At 41.9% G+C, this 10099-nt stretch overlaps 1 non-coding gene across 1 annotated transcript; it reads left to right on the forward strand.

Annotated features, from left to right (window-relative positions):
- Positions 1–114, forward strand: LOC138747822 (U4atac minor spliceosomal RNA). The gene has a single exon (XR_011347678.1). It is a non-coding gene; the product is annotated as a U4atac minor spliceosomal RNA (small nuclear RNA).
- Positions 115–10099: the final 9985 nt, after the last annotated feature.

A 10099-nucleotide genomic window follows, 5' to 3' on the forward strand; every position in this document is an offset into this window, starting at 1 on the left:
GCTATCCTTATCTTGGGGTTGTGGGGCTGTTCAATGAGCGAATGGTGAGGACAGCACTGCTAACACCATTGCAACACTTTCGCATCACCTGGGCACAAGTCCAGTTAAGAAAAAGAAAATAATAATAAAAAAAAAGAAAAAAAAAGATGTTGTGATCAGCATGGGCCTGATCTTTCCAGAAACTACTGGCAGGGATGAAAGTGAAGAATATGTTTGTTGGCTTTTTGTTTTAACCATTTTTACCATTTTAATGTTCTTTTGCCTTCTTCATCATGTCACCAGAGATGGCACCTTGTAAAAAATCATCTTAGTTACGTTTTTTTTTATAGCAAAATGGGACAATTTTTATAGTGAAACGGTAAAATTCCCACATCCCGTGTATGACGCTGCCGCAAGACACTCGAATTTGTTACAATGCAATTCCGATCAACACCAGCAGGTGAACTTGCACCTTCACTCACCAATAGTGAAGAACAAGTGCCTTCACTTCTTCATTCCCTGGTCAACATTCCTTTTGGGATTTTCTTTGTTGTTTAAAAGTTTTGCAGAATTGGTGCTGTTGAAAGGAAGGCTGCTGCCAAGCATATTAGAAAAAAAATACATTGGTAGGTATTAATTCGGTTCAAACTCTTTTTTTAAAGTTCATTCTGATGTAATCATGTTGTTAGCAGCCCCAAATGAAAATCTCTTTTGCATCCACTAAAGTGAAACTTTTTTGTAGCAAAGGAAAATTTTATATTCGGTACAGTCAAGTCCATAGACCCTAGTTTCTGGACAGCAAGGAAATAGCAGAGAGGACCAATAAGCAGGCCAGAACTAGATATGTCATCAGGAGGGACAGGAGAGAAGGCAGGTGAAGTGTCCAGTAAGTTCCACCATTATCCTGAGGATTTCTGTGAAGGCTTCCTTCACTTCACAGTACCTATCATTTGTGGCTGCTCAAGCAGAATACAGAAACACGAGAGAGCAGATGCTAGAATCTGGGGCAAAAGCAGTCCACTACAGAGGGAGGGAGGAAGGAATTGGTGACAGTTCAGGTTGATACACTTCGTCAACCTAAAATATGGACAATCACTTTTCCCCCACAGATGCTGCTCCACTCAGTAGATTGTTCTTTTCGCATAAGCCGAATATCCTTGAGTTTCTCCCTGGTTGTTTAATGTCTTTTGAATTGATCACTTGCCTCTTATTTTTCCTGATATTCCTTCAATTTGCGAACAGCAGCAATTTCATGCTACGGATTAAATAAGCAGTTTGTAATCTACTTATTCCATTGGCGCTCAATCATCCAGTGGTCTTTGTGAGTGGGAGACCAAATATTAATCATCCCTGTCCATGTTACATCAAAGTGCTCGCCATGATGATCCCCATTAGGGGGAACTTCTTCACACAGAGAAGGGTGGAATGAACTGAAGTGGTGAATGCCGGCTCAATTTTAACATTTAAGAAGAATTTGGACAGGTACATAGATGGGAGGGAAATGGACTGGGTGCAGGTCAGTGGGGCTAGGCAGAATAATAGTTGGGAACAGACTAGAAGGGCCAAAGGGCCTGTTTCTATGCTGTAATCTTCTACGGACATGCTTGGAGTGGTTTTCCCATTCCTTCCTGTCCTTTGCATCCTTTTTAAAGTAGGTTGCTCATTATTTTAAGTTGGTTGATGACAGTTTGCGAGTAGGGTGGAAGAACAAGTGGGCAGACCACTGTGTTGACGATTCTGCAACGTCTTCAATAACGTATACCTTTTTGGAAATTGTTGGGGTGACAACCTACCAGGGAAAAACTGCAGCAGCAGTACAGAGCCTGGCTCTGTGGCTTAGAAGGCAAGAGAAGAAAGGAAGAGAGCAATTGTGATAAGGGATTAATTGGTGAGGAGAATAGACGGGAGACTCTGTGGATGGGATCGAGCCTCGCAGGTATATTGGCTCCTGGGTGCCAGGGTCAGAGATGTCTCTGATTGAGACCAGAGAATTATTGAGGATGTAACAAAGAACATTGATGAAGGTAGAGTGGTGGATGTAGTGTATATGGATTTCATAAGGCAAAGTTAGTGAGGCAGTTAGTGCAATGCTGTTACAGCACTAGTGACTGGGATCGAATTCTGTGCTGTCTGTAAAGAGTGTGTTCATTTTCCCTGTGTCTGTGTGGGTTTCCTCCTTCAAAAACCTGGTGGGTTGTAGTTTAATTGGGTGCCACAGGCTGAAAGGACCTATTACCGTGCTGTATGTCTAAATTTCAAATTTACAAATTTACAGTAAATAAAAAAATTGATACGGTTCCCCACGCAAGGCTCATTCAGAGAGTAAGGAGACATGGAATCCAAGGGGGCCTTGGTTTGTGGAGACAGAATTGGCTTGCTCACAGAGGCAGACGGTGGTTGTAGATGGTTCGTATTCTGCATGGAGGTTGGTGACCCGTGGTGTTCCACACAGATCTGTTCTGGGACCCCCCACCACCTCTTCATGATTTCTAAATGACCTGGATGAGGAAGTGGAAGCGTAGGTTAGTAAGTGGGTGGTGATGTTGAAAGACTGGAGGGTGGTCAGAGGTTACAGAGGGACATTGATAGGATGCAGAGCTGGGCTCGAAGTGGCAGATGGAGTTTAACCCAGAAAAGTGTGAGGTTGTTCATTTGAGAATTGGAAGGCAGAATACAGTGTTAATGGGAGGACTCTGGGCAGTGCGGATAAACTCAGAGATCCACGGGACACTCAAAGCTTCTGCACAGGTTGTTAGTGTTGTTAAGAAGGTGAATGGTGCGTTGGCTTTCATTAACCGTGGGGTCACGTTCAGGAGCTGTGAGGTAATGTTGCAGCTATATAAGACCTCACTTGGAATATTACGTTCACTTCTGATCACATGACGACAGGAAGAATGTGGCTGCTGTGGAGAGGATGCAGAGATTTACAAGGATGCTGTCTGGATTGGAGAGCAGGCCTTATGAGGATGGGTAGAATGAACCTGGTCTTTTCTCATTGGAGCGACAGGGGATGAGGGGTGACATGATAGAGGTGGATAAGATGATGAGAGGCATTGATCCAGTGGACAGCCAGAGGCTTTGTCCCAGGGCTGACATAGCGAACACCAGGGGGCAGAGTTTCAAGGTGCTTGGGAGTTAGTGCAGGGGGGCCGGTAAAATGTGGGTTCTTCACACAGAGAGTAGTGGGTGCATGGATTCTGCTGCCGGCAACAATGGTGGAGGCAGGGGCAATAGGGTCTTTTAAGACACTATTAGATGGGCACATGGAACTGAGAAAAATAGACGGTTATGCAGTAGGGAAATTCAAGCCAATTGATAGGGTAGGTTATTGGGTTGGCACAACACTGTGGGCTGAAGGGCCTGTACTGTGCTGCAGCTTTCTATGTTCTAAGTACTTCCTAAGAAGCCTCTTTTGTGACCAGGTGACACCTCTATTATCTTTAGGACTGAACACTGGCTTTTGTGAAACAGCGACTCGCCTGTCTGGGCAGAACATGAGATGACAAGTCCTGTGCTATTTTCATTCAACGTATTCTGCTCCAGCTGTTCCAAGTTGGTCGGCTCCACAGATTCAGGTCAGAGCAGTTCTTTCAATTTTAAATGCTGAAAACAGACAAAAGCCGTCATAGAAAGTGCCTGACCTTTCAAGTTCTTCACAGTAACAGGGAAGGGGATTTGTCCTTCATGGGAGAGAGAAAAAATACACTTGATTACACAATGATTGGCAGGTATCAGTGGGTTCTTCATTGCTGGGAATGTTCATTTGAAAGGAACAATTGTTAAAAATAAATGTGGGGATATCAGTAATTAAGAGCAGTCATCTTAGAACATATAACATTACAGCTCAGTACAGGCATTTGGGACCTCGAGTGTTGTGCCGACCTATATATTCCAAGCAAAAAAAAAATAGAGCCTTCCTGTCTCATAACCCTCTATTTTTCTTTCATCCATATGTCTGTCTGCGAGTCTCTTAAATGCCCCTAATGTTCCAGCCTCCACCACCATCCCCAGCAAGGCATTCCAGGCATCCACAACTCTTCTGTGTAAAAGCTTACCCCTGACGTCTCCCTTAAACTTTCCTCCCTTTGTACAGACGTCCCCTGGTGTTTGCTACTCCTGCCCTAGGCAACAGGCGCTGACTGTCCACCTTATCTATGCCTCTCAGAATCTTGTAGACCTCGATTAAGTCTCCTCTCATCCTTCTTCGCTCCAGAGAGAAAAGTCCCAGCTCTGCTAACCTTGCCTCATAAGATTTATTTCCCAATCCCGGCAACAACCTGATAAATCTCCTCTGCACCCTTTCCACAGCTTCCACATCCTTCCTGCAATGAGGTGACCAGAATTGAACACAATATTCCAAGTGTGGTCTCACCAGAGATTTGTAGAGTTGCAACTTGACTCTTGAACTCGCTGGTGGGGATATAATCATCAGGAACAGAATCAACAGCCTCAAAATTGGATTAATTAGAGAAAATTAACATGGAAAGGTGAATCAAGCATTGAAATTTACTGCTGAGAAATGGAAAGTGTTGCATTTTGTTCGGAAAACATCCAATTAACTTGATAAATTGTTTTTAATGAGTTATCAGACAAGGTTAAAGAAGGAAATGTGGTGATGTGTGTACTTTATAAAGGTATTTGAAAAAGTGCCACGTAATAGGATTGTCAGCAAGTTTGAAGCCCTTAAAATCTCATGGCAGCATGGATAGAAAATAAGCTTAAATGAAACAGACAAAGATTGTTTGTCAGAGTGGAGGGAAGAATAGAGTTGAATTCTCTGGGGAACATCACTCAGATCATTGATTTTCTTAATATAAATTATTGATGTGGACAAAGCACAATTTTCAGAGCTGAAGACAGAACTTGGAGTCACAGTGATACGATCAATGAAATTCCCACTCGGTGGCTGCTTTGTTAAATGCTCAGGGTTTGGCACCAAAGACCTCCAGTGTTGACAATGCCAACCTCTGTGGAATTAGCAGGTAGGTACCTGATTTATAGTTGCCCATTCAGAGCCAGCTCTTCAGCGCTTGACGTCCTGCTTTGCGGAAACTGCCAAAATGTTTGGCCTGGAAGTCAGCCTGAAGAAAACTGAGGTCCTCCATCAGCCAGCTCCCCACCATGACTACCAGCCCCCCCACATCTCCATCGGGCACACAAAACTCAAAACGGTCAACCAGTTTACCTATCTCGGCTGCACCATTTCATCAGATGCAAGGATCGACAATGAGATAGACAACAGACTCGCCAAGGCAAATAGCGCCTTTGGAAGACTACACAAAAGAGTCTGGAAAAACAACCAACTGAAAAACCTCACAAAGTTAAGCGTATACAGAGCCGTTGTCATACCCACACTCCTGTTCGGCTCCGAATCATGGGTCCTCTACCGGCACCACCTACGGCTCCTAGAACGCTTCCACCAGCGTTGTCTCCGCTCCATCCTCAACATCCATTGGAGCGCTCACACCCCTAACGTCGAGGTACTCGAGATGGCAGAGGTCGACAGCATCGAGTCCACGCTGCTGAAGATCCAGCTGCGCTGGATGGGTCACGTCTCCAGAATGGAGGACCATCGCCTTCCCAAGATCGTATTATATGGCGAGCTCTCCACTGGCCACCGTGACAGAGGTGCACCAAAGAAAAGGTACAAGGACTGCCTAAAGAAATCTCTTGGTGCCTGCCACATTGACCACCGCCAGTGGGCTGATAACGCCTCAAACCGTGCATCTTGGCGCCTCACAGTTTGGCGGGCAGCAGCCTCCTTTGAAGAAGACCGCAGAGCCCACCTCACTGACAAAAGGCAAAGGAGGAAAAACCCAACACCCAACCCCAACCAACCAATTTTCCCTTGCAACCGCTGCAATCGTGTCTGCCTGTCCCGCATCGGACTGGTCAGACACAAACGAGCCTGCAGCTGACGTGGACTTTTTTACCCCCTCCATAAATCTTCGTCCGCGAAGCCAAGCCAAAGAGAGACCTGATTTATGGGTCTGTGGTTGAGAGCATGTTTTGCAGTGATTGTTCATTCAGATTTATTGTCAGATAACATTCATGACATCACATACAACTCTGAGATTCTTTTTCCTGCGGACCAGGTTAGAATTTCTACCTATTGTTACTGCAAAAAGCTGTACTCAAGGAAAGATACATATACAAAAGAGAGAAATGTGAACAAAGAAAAATGTGAACAAACTGCGCAAAGTCAGAGCCCTTAAATGAGTCCTTGATTGAGTTTGTTGTTGAGGAGTCTGATGTTGGAGGGGGAGCAGCTGTTCCTGAACCTGATGGTGCGAGTTTGTGGCCCCTAGACCTCTTTCCTGATGGCAGCAGTGAGAACAGAGCATGTGCTGTGTGGTGTGGATCCATGATGATTGCTGCTGCTCTCCGACGGCAGCATTCCCTGTGTTCTCGATGGTGGGGAGGGTGTCCTGGGCTGTGTTCACTACCTTTTGCAGGGCTTTACATTCAGGGGTATTGGTGTCCCCACACCAGACCGTGATGCAGATAGTCAGCACAATTTGTAGAAATTTGCCATGATTTCTGATGTCGTACCAAACCTCTGCAAACTCCTGAGGAAGTAGAAGTGCTGACGTGCTTTCTTCATGATGACATTCGTGTGTTGGGTTCAGGAAAGGTCTTCCAAGATGGTTACTCCTAGGAATTTAAATTTGCTCACCCTCTGCACCTCTGATCTCCCAATTTGGGTTTCCTTCCTAAAGTCCACAATCAGCTTCTTAGTTTTAGTGACATGGAGTGCAAGGTTGTTCTTGGTGCACCATTCAGCCACATCTTCAAGCTCCCTTCTGTATGCGGACTCATCACCCCTTTTATATAACCCACTATCGTCAACGAATTTATAAATGGTGTTATTTTCATATCGATCCATACAGTTGTAGGTGTAAAATGAGTAGAGCAGGGGGCTAAGAACACAGCCCTGTGGTGCTCCAGTACTGATGGAGATTGTGGAGGAGATGTTCTTACTGATTGTGGTCTGGAGGGGAGGAAATCCAGGATCCAATTACAGTGGGATGTTGAGTTGCAGGTTTTGGAGTTTACTGATCAGTTTTGAGGGGATGATGGTGTTAAATGGTGAACTGTAGTTGATAAAGAGCATCCTGATGTATGAATTTTGCTGTCCAGGTGTTCCAGAGTTTTCTGTAGACCCATTGAAGTGGCATCTGCTGTAGACCTGTTGCTATAAGAAGGAAACTGGAATGGATCCATGTCACCACTCAGAAAGGAGCTGATATGCTTCAACACCAGCCTCTCAAAACGCTTCATCACACATGACCACTGCAGACACCGCGCCTGAGTAAGATGTTGAAGATATCCATGAATACAACGGCAAGTTGGTCAGCATAGGTTTTCAATAGTCATCCGGGTACTCTGACCAGACTGGTTGCTTTCTTTGGATTCACTCTCCTGAAGGCAGCCCACATGTCATCCTTGGATACTGATAGTAGAGAATCATCGGGGACATGGGGGTGAGCTAACTAAAGCAGTCCAGTCAGGGGACTGTACTATGGACAGGCAATTTATAATGGTAAGTACTCTATACGTTGTGAATATACTCCACCAGGATGGACAAACTATGGCTCCCAGGCCAGATGTGGCTTTTTGCCCATTTTTAAGTGGCCCAAAGTGAATTTTAAAAATAAAATCGAATCTGACCCTTTTGAACATAGTCTCTAACAATAAATTGCACTGTGTGTACAACACGAGATATCACTGCCATTTTGAGCAACTACTAACCAACCATTGCAATGTTGCTCATCAAAAAAAATGTTTACCTCAGTTTAAAAAAAGACCTTTTATTTAGTTGATTAAGCATGGCGGAACTGAAAAGATGGTAAATAGCAAGGGAGTGCCGAAAATTTCAGACACGGTGGGAAAATGAATACTTTTTCACTGAAGTCAAGGGGAAGTGTGTTCGTTCAATTTGCAGAGAATCTGTCAACTTTAATAGACTATCTTTAATAGCCCATCTACAGATTTACACATCGCATCATAATCATCAAGGTGGATACTTGGGCTAAAGGACAACTCAGGAGGGGAAGGGGAGATTGGGGCTAAAGAAGATATAAATAGGAGAATAAGGAAAATGTTTGATGTTGTAGGAATGTTGTCTTATAAAGGGTTTAAAATAAATAAACAGAAATGGAAAAGGAGGAAAGGTAATGATGGAAAAACGGATAGAGAAGATAAACAAAGTATAAAATGGCTACGCTGAACTATATGACTTTAAATATTAATGGAATACATAACCAGATTAAAAGGAAGAAACTACTAAATTTACTGAAAAAAGAAAAAATTGATATAGCATTTGTCCAAGAAACACACTTAACTGAATTGGAGCACAAGAAATTAAAGAGAGATTGGGTAGGACATGTAAGAGCAGCATCGTATAATTCAAAAGCAAGAGGAGTGGCTATATTAATTAGTAAAAATGTGCCATTTAAAATAGAAGAGGAAATAATAGATCCACCAGGGAGATATGTTATGATAAAATGTCAGATATATTCGGAGTTTTGGAATCTACTTAATGTATATTCACCTAACGAAGAAGATCAAAAGTTTATGCAAGATATCTTTTTGAAGGTAGCTAATACGCAAGGGAACATACTAATAGGAGGGGATTTCAACCTGAATTTGGATTCAAATATGGATAAAACCGTGAAAAAAATTAACAGAAAGAACAAAGTAACCAAATTTATAATTAAATCAATGCAAGAAATGAAACTTTTGGATATATGGAGGAAACAAAACCCAAAAGAAAAGGAATATTCATACTACTCGGCTAGACATAAAACATATTCAAGAATAGACCTATTTTTGTTATCAGCTAGTATGCAAGATAGAGTAAGAAAAACAGAATATAAAGCTAGAATACTATCGGACCATTCACCCTTAATATTGACAGTAAAGCTAGAGGACATCCCTCCAAGAATGTATAGATGGAGATTAAACCCCATGCTACTTAAAAGGCAGGATTTTAGAGAATTTATTGAAAAACAATTAAAAATGTATTTTGAAGTAAATACGGAATCAGTGGAAGATAAGTTTATACTATGGGATGCAATGAAAGCATTCATTAGAGGGCAAATAATAAGTTATGTAACCAAGATGAAGAAGGACTATAATCAGGAAACAGAGCAGTTGGAAAGGGAAATAGTAAATATAGAAAAAAAATTAGCAATGAAGGAAGATACAACTAAAAGAAGAGAATTGGCGGATAAAAAAATAAAATATGAAACATTACAAACATATAAGGTAGAGAAGAATATAATGAAGACAAAACAGAAATATTATGAACTAGGTGAAAAAACGCACAAAATCCTAGCATGGCAGCTTAAGACAGAACAAGCTAAGAAAATGGTATTGGCATCAAGGAAAAAAGACAAACAAATTACATATAATCCAAAAGAAATTAAGGAAAACTTTAGAGAATTCTATGAACAATTATACTGAACTGAAAACGAAGGGAAAGAAGGGAAAATAGATGAATTTTTGACTAAAATTGAACTACCAAAACTACAAATAGAGGAACAAAATAAATTAACAGAACCATTTGGAACAGTAGAAATACAAGAGATAATAAAAAAATTACCAAATAATAAGACACCAGGAGAGGATGGACTCCCAATAGAATTCTACAAAACATTTAAAGATCTATTAATACCGCCCCTCCTGGATGTAATCAACCAGATTGATGAGACACAAAACTTACCAGATTCATGTAAAACAGCAATAATTACAGTGATACTAAAACAAGGGAAAGATCCACTCTCACCAGCGTCATATAGACCAATATCTCTGCTAAACACAGATTATAAGATAATAGCTAAACTATTAGCGAACAGATTAGCAGAACAGGTACCGAAAATGGTAAATTTAGACCAAACTGGATTTATCAAAAAAAGACGCACAACAGACAATATTTGTAAATTTATTAACTTAATTCATGCAGTAGAAGGAAATAAAGCACCGGCAGTAGCAGTTGCTTTAGACGCAGAAAAGGCCTTCGACAGAGTAGAATGGAATTACTTGTTCAAAGTATTGCAAAAATTCAGTTTACCGGAGAAGTATATTAATTGGATTAAAGCATTATATAAGGGACCGT

The sequence above is a fragment of the Narcine bancroftii genome, chromosome 12 (genome assembly GCF_036971445.1).
Source record: "Narcine bancroftii isolate sNarBan1 chromosome 12, sNarBan1.hap1, whole genome shotgun sequence".
NCBI lineage: Eukaryota > Metazoa > Chordata > Chondrichthyes > Torpediniformes > Narcinidae > Narcine > Narcine bancroftii.